The sequence below is a fragment of the Ambystoma mexicanum genome (genome assembly GCF_040938575.1).
Source record: "Ambystoma mexicanum isolate Mex_15411 chromosome 12 unlocalized genomic scaffold, UKY_AmexF1_1 Mex_chr12_unloc.1, whole genome shotgun sequence".
Taxonomy (NCBI): Eukaryota; Metazoa; Chordata; class Amphibia; order Caudata; family Ambystomatidae; genus Ambystoma; species Ambystoma mexicanum.
Window position 1 is genome coordinate 14,462,992 of NW_027182322.1, and position 12,225 is coordinate 14,475,216.

Sequence of the window (12,225 nt, forward strand, 5' to 3'; positions counted from 1 at the left end):
GGAGTGGGCTAAGTAAGGAAAGGGGTTTGCAGTAGTGCATATGAAAAAACATGACAACTGCCAAATTACATCTTACTACTTACAATGACAAAGTTAAAGCGCCAGGTCGATCTCATCACGTTGGTGCCTGAGACATCACATAATGTGACACAGCCATCTCGTATAGATGCCCCAGATTTGAGAAGTGTAGTTATGGAGAAAAAATAAATATATATATATATATATATATATATATGTATGTCTTCAAACACCAAAATTGAGATAGCACCATTTCGCGCAGGAATTCCTCCAGCCGAAAGCCCACAAATGTTGCTGGATAGACTGACACCTCTTTGGATGTCCTTCTGTATTTGCTGGCTAGTGTAAAGCAACGTGGACCCACCACTCTATAGCTCTGCCGTCAAGAGTGTCCATAGCACACTGGGCAGATGTCGCTTCTCTAGGCAGACAAGCAGTGGAATTCTGCGGAAGGTCAATGGTGCTTCCATTGGTTTTGCCACTAGGCGATCCATTGCAGCCCTAGAATGAAGCATAGCCCGCTGAATACATTCAGGGTGTTCTGCGGTGGGAAAGGTCAGAGGGGGTGATAGTTGGTGAGCGTGCACAGCACCTCAGAATGACACCACTGCCTAGCAGGGGGACCGGTGGAGACACTATTCTCAGCCAATGCCTCTCTGAACGAGTCTGCCTTGTTTCATCCCGGTAAGAGATCAGGCTAACGGGCTTCCAATGAAAAAAGCAGACATCAGACTGAAGCATGGTGCACCGTGCATGTCCACAATCATCGGCTCCAAAGAGAAGACGTTCAGGAACAGGATTTAGTATGGCAAAAGAACACATCATCCTAATTCCTATGTACAGTATAAAAAGCCCACAATTGAGGAAAAATATCACATGGAAATGCCTGGGATCGAACCTGTGGCCTCATACTTCCCAAGTATGTGCTCTACCACTGAATTACATCCCCACTGCCAGCAAGGAACTGTGAAATCTACCAGATGCTGGCTGGCTGCTTGGGACTAACAGCTCCCAGAACTGACGGTAACTGTCGAATTGGAGTTTCCAAATGGCAGACTTCATTTTAGAGCCACCTGTGTCTGGTTGTCCATAGAAACATGCAGAAAGGCTGCCCCCCCCCATGCAATTCCCCTGACCAACTAATGAAAAATATCAATATGTTCAAGACTTTTGCTTTTAGAAGCCAGAGATAGGCCCCAGCAGCAGAGCTGGTAGGATATTCCAGCTCAAAACTAACAAGTTACAGAACCTGATCGACTTAGGTTGACAACAGAGGCACATCTGTGGCCACATCCAGTGAAAACAAATTATTTTTAAAGCTAGGCATCATATGCTACAAAGGTACAATGGTGGAGCTATACATTCGGAACCAAAACAATCGACTGAAAAGAAACGCAAGGCAATGCCAATCCTTTCACGATTCTGCACCGTTAAAACTGTGGTGTGATGTTTCTCTCTGTGCATTTCTATTTGTAGTGATTGTGAAGGCATACAGGATGTTGACACTGGCAGGGACGCAAACCTCAGTGATATATTATAGGCAGGTTTGCCATACGGGCACCAGCGTTTTCTCAGACAAATAGATATGAATGTCGATGATCCTATAATCATGGCCCGAGTTGCAGTGTGAAATACAAAATAACCGGGACAAAATCACACTGATGTTTATGCAAATGGAGATGCCGGGGATTGAACCCGGGACCTCATACATGCGAAGCATGCGCTCTACCACTGAGCTACATCCCCTCGGTGTGCGGTGGGCCTGTCCTGCAGACATCTTTTCCTGGGAGAATTCTTCCGGTCAAAATATGCTGCCAACTGAAGCACTAGCAAAAGACCAGGGAAAACGGGAGCAAGACTGGAAAAGCACATGGTCAGCTGAAGCAGTGTGCATTATGCTTCTCCATAAGAGATGACTTCCAGGGGAAGTATTCCACCAGAGGATTACCATGCTCAAAGAGCCATCTAGTGGACAGAGACCATATGACAGTCAAAAAAAGGGAAACAATTGGAGATGCCAGGGATTGGACCCAGGGCCTCATCCATGCAAAGCAAGTGCTCTACCACTGAGCTACATCCCCTCGGTATGCAGTGTGTCTGTCCCGCAGACATAATTTTCAGGGAGAACTCTTCTGGTCAAAACATTCTGCCGAGTGAAGCACTAGCAAAAGAGCAGGGAAAACTGGAGCAAGAATGGAAAACCTCATGGTCACACTGAAGCAGTGTGCATTTTGCTTCTCCATAAGAGATGACTTCCAGGGGAAGATTTCCACCAGAGGATTACTGTGCTCAAAGGGCCATCTAGTGGATAGAGATCATATGACAGTCAAAAAGAGAAACAAGTGGAAATGCCCCAGGTCCTCATACGTGCAAAGCATGCGCTCTACCACTGAGCTACATCCCCGCTGAGAGGACACTTCCTCATCACACCTAAAAGCTTCAGGAGGGAGTGGGCTAAGTAAGGAAAGGGGTTTGCAGTAGTGCATATGAAAAAACATGACAACTGCCAAATTACATCTTACTACTTACAATGACAAAGTTAAAGCGCCAGGTCGATCTCATCACGTTGGTGCCTGAGACATCACATAATGTGACACAGCCATCTCGTATAGATGCCCCAGATTTGAGAAGTGTAGTTATGGAGAAAAAATAAATATATATATATATATATATATATATATGTATGTCTTCAAACACCAAAATTGAGATAGCACCATTTCGCGCAGGAATTCCTCCAGCCGAAAGCCCACAAATGTTGCTGGATAGACTGACACCTCTTTGGATGTCCTTCTGTATTTGCTGGCTAGTGTAAAGCAACGTGGACCCACCACTCTATAGCTCTGCCGTCAAGAGTGTCCATAGCACACTGGGCAGATGTCGCTTCTCTAGGCAGACAAGCAGTGGAATTCTGCGGAAGGTCAATGGTGCTTCCATTGGTTTTGCCACTAGGCGATCCATTGCAGCCCTAGAATGAAGCATAGCCCGCTGAATACATTCAGGGTGTTCTGCGGTGGGAAAGGTCAGAGGGGGTGATAGTTGGTGAGCGTGCACAGCACCTCAGAATGACACCACTGCCTAGCAGGGGGACCGGTGGAGACACTATTCTCAGCCAATGCCTCTCTGAACGAGTCTGCCTTGTTTCATCCCGGTAAGAGATCAGGCTAACGGGCTTCCAATGAAAAAAGCAGACATCAGACTGAAGCATGGTGCACCGTGCATGTCCACAATCATCGGCTCCAAAGAGAAGACGTTCAGGAACAGGATTTAGTATGGCAAAAGAACACATCATCCTAATTCCTATGTACAGTATAAAAAGCCCACAATTGAGGAAAAATATCACATGGAAATGCCTGGGATCGAACCTGTGGCCTCATACTTCCCAAGTATGTGCTCTACCACTGAATTACATCCCCACTGCCAGCAAGGAACTGTGAAATCTACCAGATGCTGGCTGGCTGCTTGGGACTAACAGCTCCCAGAACTGACGGTAACTGTCGAATTGGAGTTTCCAAATGGCAGACTTCATTTTAGAGCCACCTGTGTCTGGTTGTCCATAGAAACATGCAGAAAGGCTGCCCCCCCCCATGCAATTCCCCTGACCAACTAATGAAAAATATCAATATGTTCAAGACTTTTGCTTTTAGAAGCCAGAGATAGGCCCCAGCAGCAGAGCTGGTAGGATATTCCAGCTCAAAACTAACAAGTTACAGAACCTGATCGACTTAGGTTGACAACAGAGGCACATCTGTGGCCACATCCAGTGAAAACAAATTATTTTTAAAGCTAGGCATCATATGCTACAAAGGTACAATGGTGGAGCTATACATTCGGAACCAAAACAATCGACTGAAAAGAAACGCAAGGCAATGCCAATCCTTTCACGATTCTGCACCGTTAAAACTGTGGTGTGATGTTTCTCTCTGTGCATTTCTATTTGTAGTGATTGTGAAGGCATACAGGATGTTGACACTGGCAGGGACGCAAACCTCAGTGATATATTATAGGCAGGTTTGCCATACGGGCACCAGCGTTTTCTCAGACAAATAGATATGAATGTCGATGATCCTATAATCATGGCCCGAGTTGCAGTGTGAAATACAAAATAACCGGGACAAAATCACACTGATGTTTATGCAAATGGAGATGCCGGGGATTGAACCCGGGACCTCATACATGCGAAGCATGCGCTCTACCACTGAGCTACATCCCCTCGGTGTGCGGTGGGCCTGTCCTGCAGACATCTTTTCCTGGGAGAATTCTTCCGGTCAAAATATGCTGCCAACTGAAGCACTAGCAAAAGACCAGGGAAAACGGGAGCAAGACTGGAAAAGCACATGGTCAGCTGAAGCAGTGTGCATTATGCTTCTCCATAAGAGATGACTTCCAGGGGAAGTATTCCACCAGAGGATTACCATGCTCAAAGAGCCATCTAGTGGACAGAGACCATATGACAGTCAAAAAAAGGGAAACAATTGGAGATGCCAGGGATTGGACCCAGGGCCTCATCCATGCAAAGCAAGTGCTCTACCACTGAGCTACATCCCCTCGGTATGCAGTGTGTCTGTCCCGCAGACATAATTTTCAGGGAGAACTCTTCTGGTCAAAACATTCTGCCGAGTGAAGCACTAGCAAAAGAGCAGGGAAAACTGGAGCAAGAATGGAAAACCTCATGGTCACACTGAAGCAGTGTGCATTTTGCTTCTCCATAAGAGATGACTTCCAGGGGAAGATTTCCACCAGAGGATTACTGTGCTCAAAGGGCCATCTAGTGGATAGAGATCATATGACAGTCAAAAAGAGAAACAAGTGGAAATGCCCCAGGTCCTCATACGTGCAAAGCATGCGCTCTACCACTGAGCTACATCCCCGCTGAGAGGACACTTCCTCATCACACCTAAAAGCTTCAGGAGGGAGTGGGCTAAGTAAGGAAAGGGGTTTGCAGTAGTGCATATGAAAAAACATGACAACTGCCAAATTACATCTTACTACTTACAATGACAAAGTTAAAGCGCCAGGTCGATCTCATCACGTTGGTGCCTGAGACATCACATAATGTGACACAGCCATCTCGTATAGATGCCCCAGATTTGAGAAGTGTAGTTATGGAGAAAAAATAAATATATATATATTTATATATATATATATGTATGTCTTCAAACACCAAAATTGAGATAGCACCATTTCGCGCAGGAATTCCTCCAGCCGAAAGCCCACGAATGTTGCTGGATAGACTGACACCTCTTTGGATGTCCTTCTGTATTTGCTGGCTAGTGTAAAGCAACGTGGACCCACCACTCTATAGCTCTGCCGTCAAGAGTGTCCATAGCACACTGGGCAGATGTCGCTTCTCTAGGCAGACAAGCAGTGGAATTCTGCGGAAGGTCAATGGTGCTTCCATTGGTTTTGCCACTAGGCGATCCATTGCAGCCCTAGAATGAAGCATAGCCCGCTGAATACATTCAGGGTGTTCTGCGGTGGGAAAGGTCAGAGGGGGTGATAGTTGGTGAGCGTGCACAGCACCTCAGAATGACACCACTGCCTAGCAGGGGGACCGGTGGAGGCACTATTCTCAGCCAATGCCTCTCTGAACGAGTCTGCCTTGTTTCATCCCGGTAAGAGATCAGGCTAACGGGCTTCCAATGAAAAAAGCAGACATCAGACTGAAGCATGGTGCACCGTGCATGTCCACAATCATCGGCTCCAAAGAGAAGACGTTCAGGAACAGGATTTAGTATGGCAAAAGAACACATCATCCTAATTCCTATGTACAGTATAAAAAGCCCACAATTGAGGAAAAATATCACATGGAAATGCCTGGGATCGAACCTGTGGCCTCATACTTCCCAAGTATGTGCTCTACCACTGAATTACATCCCCACTGCCAGCAAGGAACTGTGAAATCTACCAGATGCTGGCTGGCTGCTTGGGACTAACAGCTCCCAGAACTGACGGTAACTGTCGAATTGGAGTTTCCAAATGGCAGACTTCATTTTAGAGCCACCTGTGTCTGGTTGTCCATAGAAACATGCAGAAAGGCTGCCCCCCCCCCATGCAATTCCCCTGACCAACTAATGAAAAATATCAATATGTTCAAGACTTTTGCTTTTAGAAGCCAGAGATAGGCCCCAGCAGCAGAGCTGGTAGGATATTCCAGCTCAAAACTAACAAGTTACAGAACCTGATCGACTTAGGTTGACAACAGAGGCACATCTGTGGCCACATCCAGTGAAAACAAATTATTTTTAAAGCTAGGCATCATATGCTACAAAGGTACAATGGTGGAGCTATACATTCGGAACCAAAACAATCGACTGAAAAGAAACGCAAGGCAATGCCAATCCTTTCACGATTCTGCACCGTTAAAACTGTGGTGTGATGTTTCTCTCTGTGCATTTCTATTTGTAGTGATTGTGAAGGCATACAGGATGTTGACACTGGCAGGGACGCAAACCTCAGTGATATATTATAGGCAGGTTTGCCATACGGGCACCAGCGTTTTCTCAGACAAATAGATATGAATGTCGATGATCCTATAATCATGGCCCGAGTTGCAGTGTGAAATACAAAATAACCGGGACAAAATCACACTGATGTTTATGCAAATGGAGATGCCGGGGATTGAACCCGGGACCTCATACATGCGAAGCATGCGCTCTACCACTGAGCTACATCCCCTCGGTGTGCGGCGGGCCTGTCCTGCAGACATCTTTTCCTGGGAGAATTCTTCCGGTCAAAATATGCTGCCAACTGAAGCACTAGCAAAAGACCAGGGAAAACGGGAGCAAGACTGGAAAAGCACATGGTCAGCTGAAGCAGTGTGCATTATGCTTCTCCATAAGAGATGACTTCCAGGGGAAGTATTCCACCAGAGGATTACCATGCTCAAAGAGCCATCTAGTGGACAGAGACCATATGACAGTCAAAAAAAGAGAAACAATTGGAGATGCCAGGGATTGGACCCAGGGCCTCATCCATGCAAAGCAAGTGCTCTACCACTGAGCTACATCCCCTCGGTATGCAGTGTGTCTGTCCCGCAGACATAATTTTCAGGGAGAACTCTTCTGGTCAAAACATTCTGCCGAGTGAAGCACTAGCAAAAGAGCAGGGAAAACTGGAGCAAGAATGGAAAACCTCATGGTCACACTGAAGCAGTGTGCATTTTGCTTCTCCATAAGAGATGACTTCCAGGGGAAGATTTCCACCAGAGGATTACTGTGCTCAAAGGGCCATCTAGTGGATAGAGATCATATGACAGTCAAAAAGAGAAACAAGTGGAAATGCCCCAGGTCCTCATACGTGCAAAGCATGCGCTCTACCACTGAGCTACATCCCCGCTGAGAGGACACTTCCTCATCACACCTAAAAGCTTCAGGAGGGAGTGGGCTAAGTAAGGAAAGGGGTTTGCAGTAGTGCATATGAAAAAACATGACAACTGCCAAATTACATCTTACTACTTACAATGACAAAGTTAAAGCGCCAGGTCGATCTCATCACGTTGGTGCCTGAGACATCACATAATGTGACACAGCCATCTCGTATAGATGCCCCAGATTTGAGAAGTGTAGTTATGGAGAAAAAATAAATATATATATATATATATATATATATATATATATGTATGTCTTCAAACACCAAAATTGAGATAGCACCATTTCGCGCAGGAATTCCTCCAGCCGAAAGCCCACAAATGTTGCTGGATAGACTGACACCTCTTTGGATGTCCTTCTGTATTTGCTGGCTAGTGTAAAGCAACGTGGACCCACCACTCTATAGCTCTGCCGTCAAGAGTGTCCATAGCACACTGGGCAGATGTCGCTTCTCTAGGCAGACAAGCAGTGGAATTCTGCGGAAGGTCAATGGTGCTTCCATTGGTTTTGCCACTAGCGATCCATTGCAGCCCTAGAATGAAGCATAGCCCGCTGAATACATTCAGGGTGTTCTGCGGTGGGAAAGGTCAGAGGGGGTGATAGTTGGTGAGCGTGCACAGCACCTCAGAATGACACCACTGCCTAGCAGGGGACCGGTGGAGACACTATTCTCAGCCAATGCCTCTCTGAACGAGTCTGCCTTGTTTCATCCCGGTAAGAGATCAGGCTAACGGGCTTCCAATGAAAAAAGCAGACATCAGACTGAAGCATGGTGCACCGTGCATGTCCACAATCATCGGCTCCAAAGAGAAGACGTTCAGGAACAGGATTTAGTATGGCAAAAGAACACATCATCCTAATTCCTATGTACAGTATAAAAAGCCCACAATTGAGGAAAAATATCACATGGAAATGCCTGGGATCGAACCTGTGGCCTCATACTTCCCAAGTATGTGCTCTACCACTGAATTACATCCCCACTGCCAGCAAGGAACTGTGAAATCTACCAGATGCTGGCTGGCTGCTTGGGACTAACAGCTCCCAGAACTGACGGTAACTGTCGAATTGGAGTTTCCAAATGGCAGACTTCATTTTAGAGCCACCTGTGTCTGGTTGTCCATAGAAACATGCAGAAAGGCTGCCCCCCCCCCATGCAATTCCCCTGACCAACTAATGAAAAATATCAATATGTTCAAGACTTTTTGCTTTTAGAAGCCAGAGATAGGCCCCAGCAGCAGAGCTGGTAGGATATTCCAGCTCAAAACTAACAAGTTACAGAACCTGATCGACTTAGGTTGACAACAGAGGCACATCTGTGGCCACATCCAGTGAAAACAAATTATTTTTAAAGCTAGGCATCATATGCTACAAAGGTACAATGGTGGAGCTATACATTCGGAACCAAAACAATCGACTGAAAAGAAACGCAAGGCAATGCCAATCCTTTCACGATTCTGCACCGTTAAAACTGTGGTGTGATGTTTCTCTCTGTGCATTTCTATTTGTAGTGATTGTGAAGGCATACAGGATGTTGACACTGGCAGGGACGCAAACCTCAGTGATATATTATAGGCAGGTTTGCCATACGGGCACCAGCGTTTTCTCAGACAAATAGATATGAATGTCGATGATCCTATAATCATGGCCCGAGTTGCAGTGTGAAATACAAAATAACCGGGACAAAATCACACTGATGTTTATGCAAATGGAGATGCCGGGGATTGAACCCGGGACCTCATACATGCGAAGCATGCGCTCTACCACTGAGCTACATCCCCTCGGTGTGCGGTGGGCCTGTCCTGCAGACATCTTTTCCTGGGAGAATTCTTCCGGTCAAAATATGCTGCCAACTGAAGCACTAGCAAAAGACCAGGGAAAACGGGAGCAAGACTGGAAAAGCACATGGTCAGCTGAAGCAGTGTGCATTATGCTTCTCCATAAGAGATGACTTCCAGGGGAAGTATTCCACCAGAGGATTACCATGCTCAAAGAGCCATCTAGTGGACAGAGACCATATGACAGTCAAAAAAAGGGAAACAATTGGAGATGCCAGGGATTGGACCCAGGGCCTCATCCATGCAAAGCAAGTGCTCTACCACTGAGCTACATCCCCTCGGTATGCAGTGTGTCTGTCCCGCAGACATAATTTTCAGGGAGAACTCTTCTGGTCAAAACATTCTGCCGAGTGAAGCACTAGCAAAAGAGCAGGGAAAACTGGAGCAAGAATGGAAAACCTCATGGTCACACTGAAGCAGTGTGCATTTTGCTTCTCCATAAGAGATGACTTCCAGGGGAAGATTTCCACCAGAGGATTACTGTGCTCAAAGGGCCATCTAGTGGATAGAGATCATATGACAGTCAAAAAGAGAAACAAGTGGAAATGCCCCAGGTCCTCATACGTGCAAAGCATGCGCTCTACCACTGAGCTACATCCCCGCTGAGAGGACACTTCCTCATCACACCTAAAAGCTTCAGGAGGGAGTGGGCTAAGTAAGGAAAGGGGTTTGCAGTAGTGCATATGAAAAAACATGACAACTGCCAAATTACATCTTACTACTTACAATGACAAAGTTAAAGCGCCAGGTCGATCTCATCACGTTGGTGCCTGAGACATCACATAATGTGACACAGCCATCTCGTATAGATGCCCCAGATTTGAGAAGTGTAGTTATGGAGAAAAAATAAATAAATATATATATATATATATATATATATATATATATATATATATATATATATGTATGTCTTCAAACACCAAAATTGAGATAGCACCATTTCGCGCAGGAATTCCTCCAGCCGAAAGCCCACAAATGTTGCTGGATAGACTGACACCTCTTTGGATGTCCTTCTGTATTTGCTGGCTAGTGTAAAGCAACGTGGACCCACCACTCTATAGCTCTGCCGTCAAGAGTGTCCATAGCACACTGGGCAGATGTCGCTTCTCTAGGCAGACAAGCAGTGGAATTCTGCGGAAGGTCAATGGTGCTTCCATTGGTTTTGCCACTAGGCGATCCATTGCAGCCCTAGAATGAAGCATAGCCCGCTGAATACATTCAGGGTGTTCTGCGGTGGGAAAGGTCAGAGGGGGTGATAGTTGGTGAGCGTGCACAGCACCTCAGAATGACACCACTGCCTAGCAGGGGGACCGGTGGAGGCACTATTCTCAGCCAATGCCTCTCTGAACGAGTCTGCCTTGTTTCATCCCGGTAAGAGATCAGGCTAACGGGCTTCCAATGAAAAAAGCAGACATCAGACTGAAGCATGGTGCACCGTGCATGTCCACAATCATCGGCTCCAAAGAGAAGACGTTCAGGAACAGGATTTAGTATGGCAAAAGAACACATCATCCTAATTCCTATGTACAGTATAAAAAGCCCACAATTGAGGAAAAATATCACATGGAAATGCCTGGGATCGAACCTGTGGCCTCATACTTCCCAAGTATGTGCTCTACCACTGAATTACATCCCCACTGCCAGCAAGGAACTGTGAAATCTACCAGATGCTGGCTGGCTGCTTGGGACTAACAGCTCCCAGAACTGACGGTAACTGTCGAATTGGAGTTTCCAAATGGCAGACTTCATTTTAGAGCCACCTGTGTCTGGTTGTCCATAGAAACATGCAGAAAGGCTGCCCCCCCCCATGCAATTCCCCTGACCAACTAATGAAAAATATCAATATGTTCAAGACTTTTGCTTTTAGAAGCCAGAGATAGGCCCCAGCAGCAGAGCTGGTAGGATATTCCAGCTCAAAACTAACAAGTTACAGAACCTGATCGACTTAGGTTGACAACAGAGGCACATCTGTGGCCACATCCAGTGAAAACAAATTATTTTTAAAGCTAGGCATCATATGCTACAAAGGTACAATGGTGGAGCTATACATTCGGAACCAAAACAATCGACTGAAAAGAAACGCAAGGCAATGCCAATCCTTTCACGATTCTGCACCGTTAAAACTGTGGTGTGATGTTTCTCTCTGTGCATTTCTATTTGTAGTGATTGTGAAGGCATACAGGATGTTGACACTGGCAGGGACGCAAACCTCAGTGATATATTATAGGCAGGTTTGCCATACGGGCACCAGCGTTTTCTCAGACAAATAGATATGAATGTCGATGATCCTATAATCATGGCCCGAGTTGCAGTGTGAAATACAAAATAACCGGGACAAAATCACACTGATGTTTATGCAAATGGAGATGCCGGGGATTGAACCCGGGACCTCATACATGCGAAACATGCGCTCTACCACTGAGCTACATCCCCTCGGTGTGCGGTGGGCCTGTCCTGCAGACATCTTTTCCTGGGAGAATTCTTCCGGTCAAAATATGCTGCCAACTGAAGCACTAGCAAAAGACCAGGGAAAACGGGAGCAAGACTGGAAAAGCACATGGTCAGCTGAAGCAGTGTGCATTATGCTTCTCCATAAGAGATGACTTCCAGGGGAAGTATTCCACCAGAGGATTACCATGCTCAAAGAGCCATCTAGTGGACAGAGACCATATGACAGTCAAAAAAAGGGAAACAATTGGAGATGCCAGGGATTGGACCCAGGGCCTCATCCATGCAAAGCAAGTGCTCTACCACTGAGCTACATCCCCTCGGTATGCAGTGTGTCTGTCCCGCAGACATAATTTTCAGGGAGAACTCTTCTGGTCAAAACATTCTGCCGAGTGAAGCACTAGCAAAAGAGCAGGGAAAACTGGAGCAAGAATGGAAAACCTCATGGTCACACTGAAGCAGTGTGCATTTTGCTTCTCCATAAGAGATGACTTCCAGGGGAAGATTTCCACCAGAGGATTACTGTGCTCAAAGGGCCATCTAGTGGATAGAGATCA

General features: G+C 46.2%; 5 non-coding genes across 5 annotated transcripts; all 5 read right to left on the reverse strand.

Annotated features, from left to right (window-relative positions):
* Positions 1-1,692: 1,692 nt before the first annotated feature.
* On the reverse strand, positions 1,693-1,764 carry TRNAA-CGC (transfer RNA alanine (anticodon CGC)). Its single transcript has one exon. It is a non-coding gene; the product is annotated as a tRNA-Ala (tRNA).
* A 2,392-nt stretch (positions 1,765-4,156) lies between these two features.
* Positions 4,157-4,228, reverse strand: TRNAA-CGC (transfer RNA alanine (anticodon CGC)). Its single transcript has one exon. It is a non-coding gene; the product is annotated as a tRNA-Ala (tRNA).
* A 2,393-nt stretch (positions 4,229-6,621) lies between these two features.
* Positions 6,622-6,693, reverse strand: TRNAA-CGC (transfer RNA alanine (anticodon CGC)). The gene has a single exon. It is a non-coding gene; the product is annotated as a tRNA-Ala (tRNA).
* A 2,398-nt stretch (positions 6,694-9,091) lies between these two features.
* TRNAA-CGC (transfer RNA alanine (anticodon CGC)) lies at positions 9,092-9,163 on the reverse strand. The gene has a single exon. It is a non-coding gene; the product is annotated as a tRNA-Ala (tRNA).
* Positions 9,164-11,581: 2,418 nt separating this feature from the next.
* Positions 11,582-11,653, reverse strand: TRNAA-CGC (transfer RNA alanine (anticodon CGC)). Its single transcript has one exon. It is a non-coding gene; the product is annotated as a tRNA-Ala (tRNA).
* Positions 11,654-12,225: the final 572 nt, after the last annotated feature.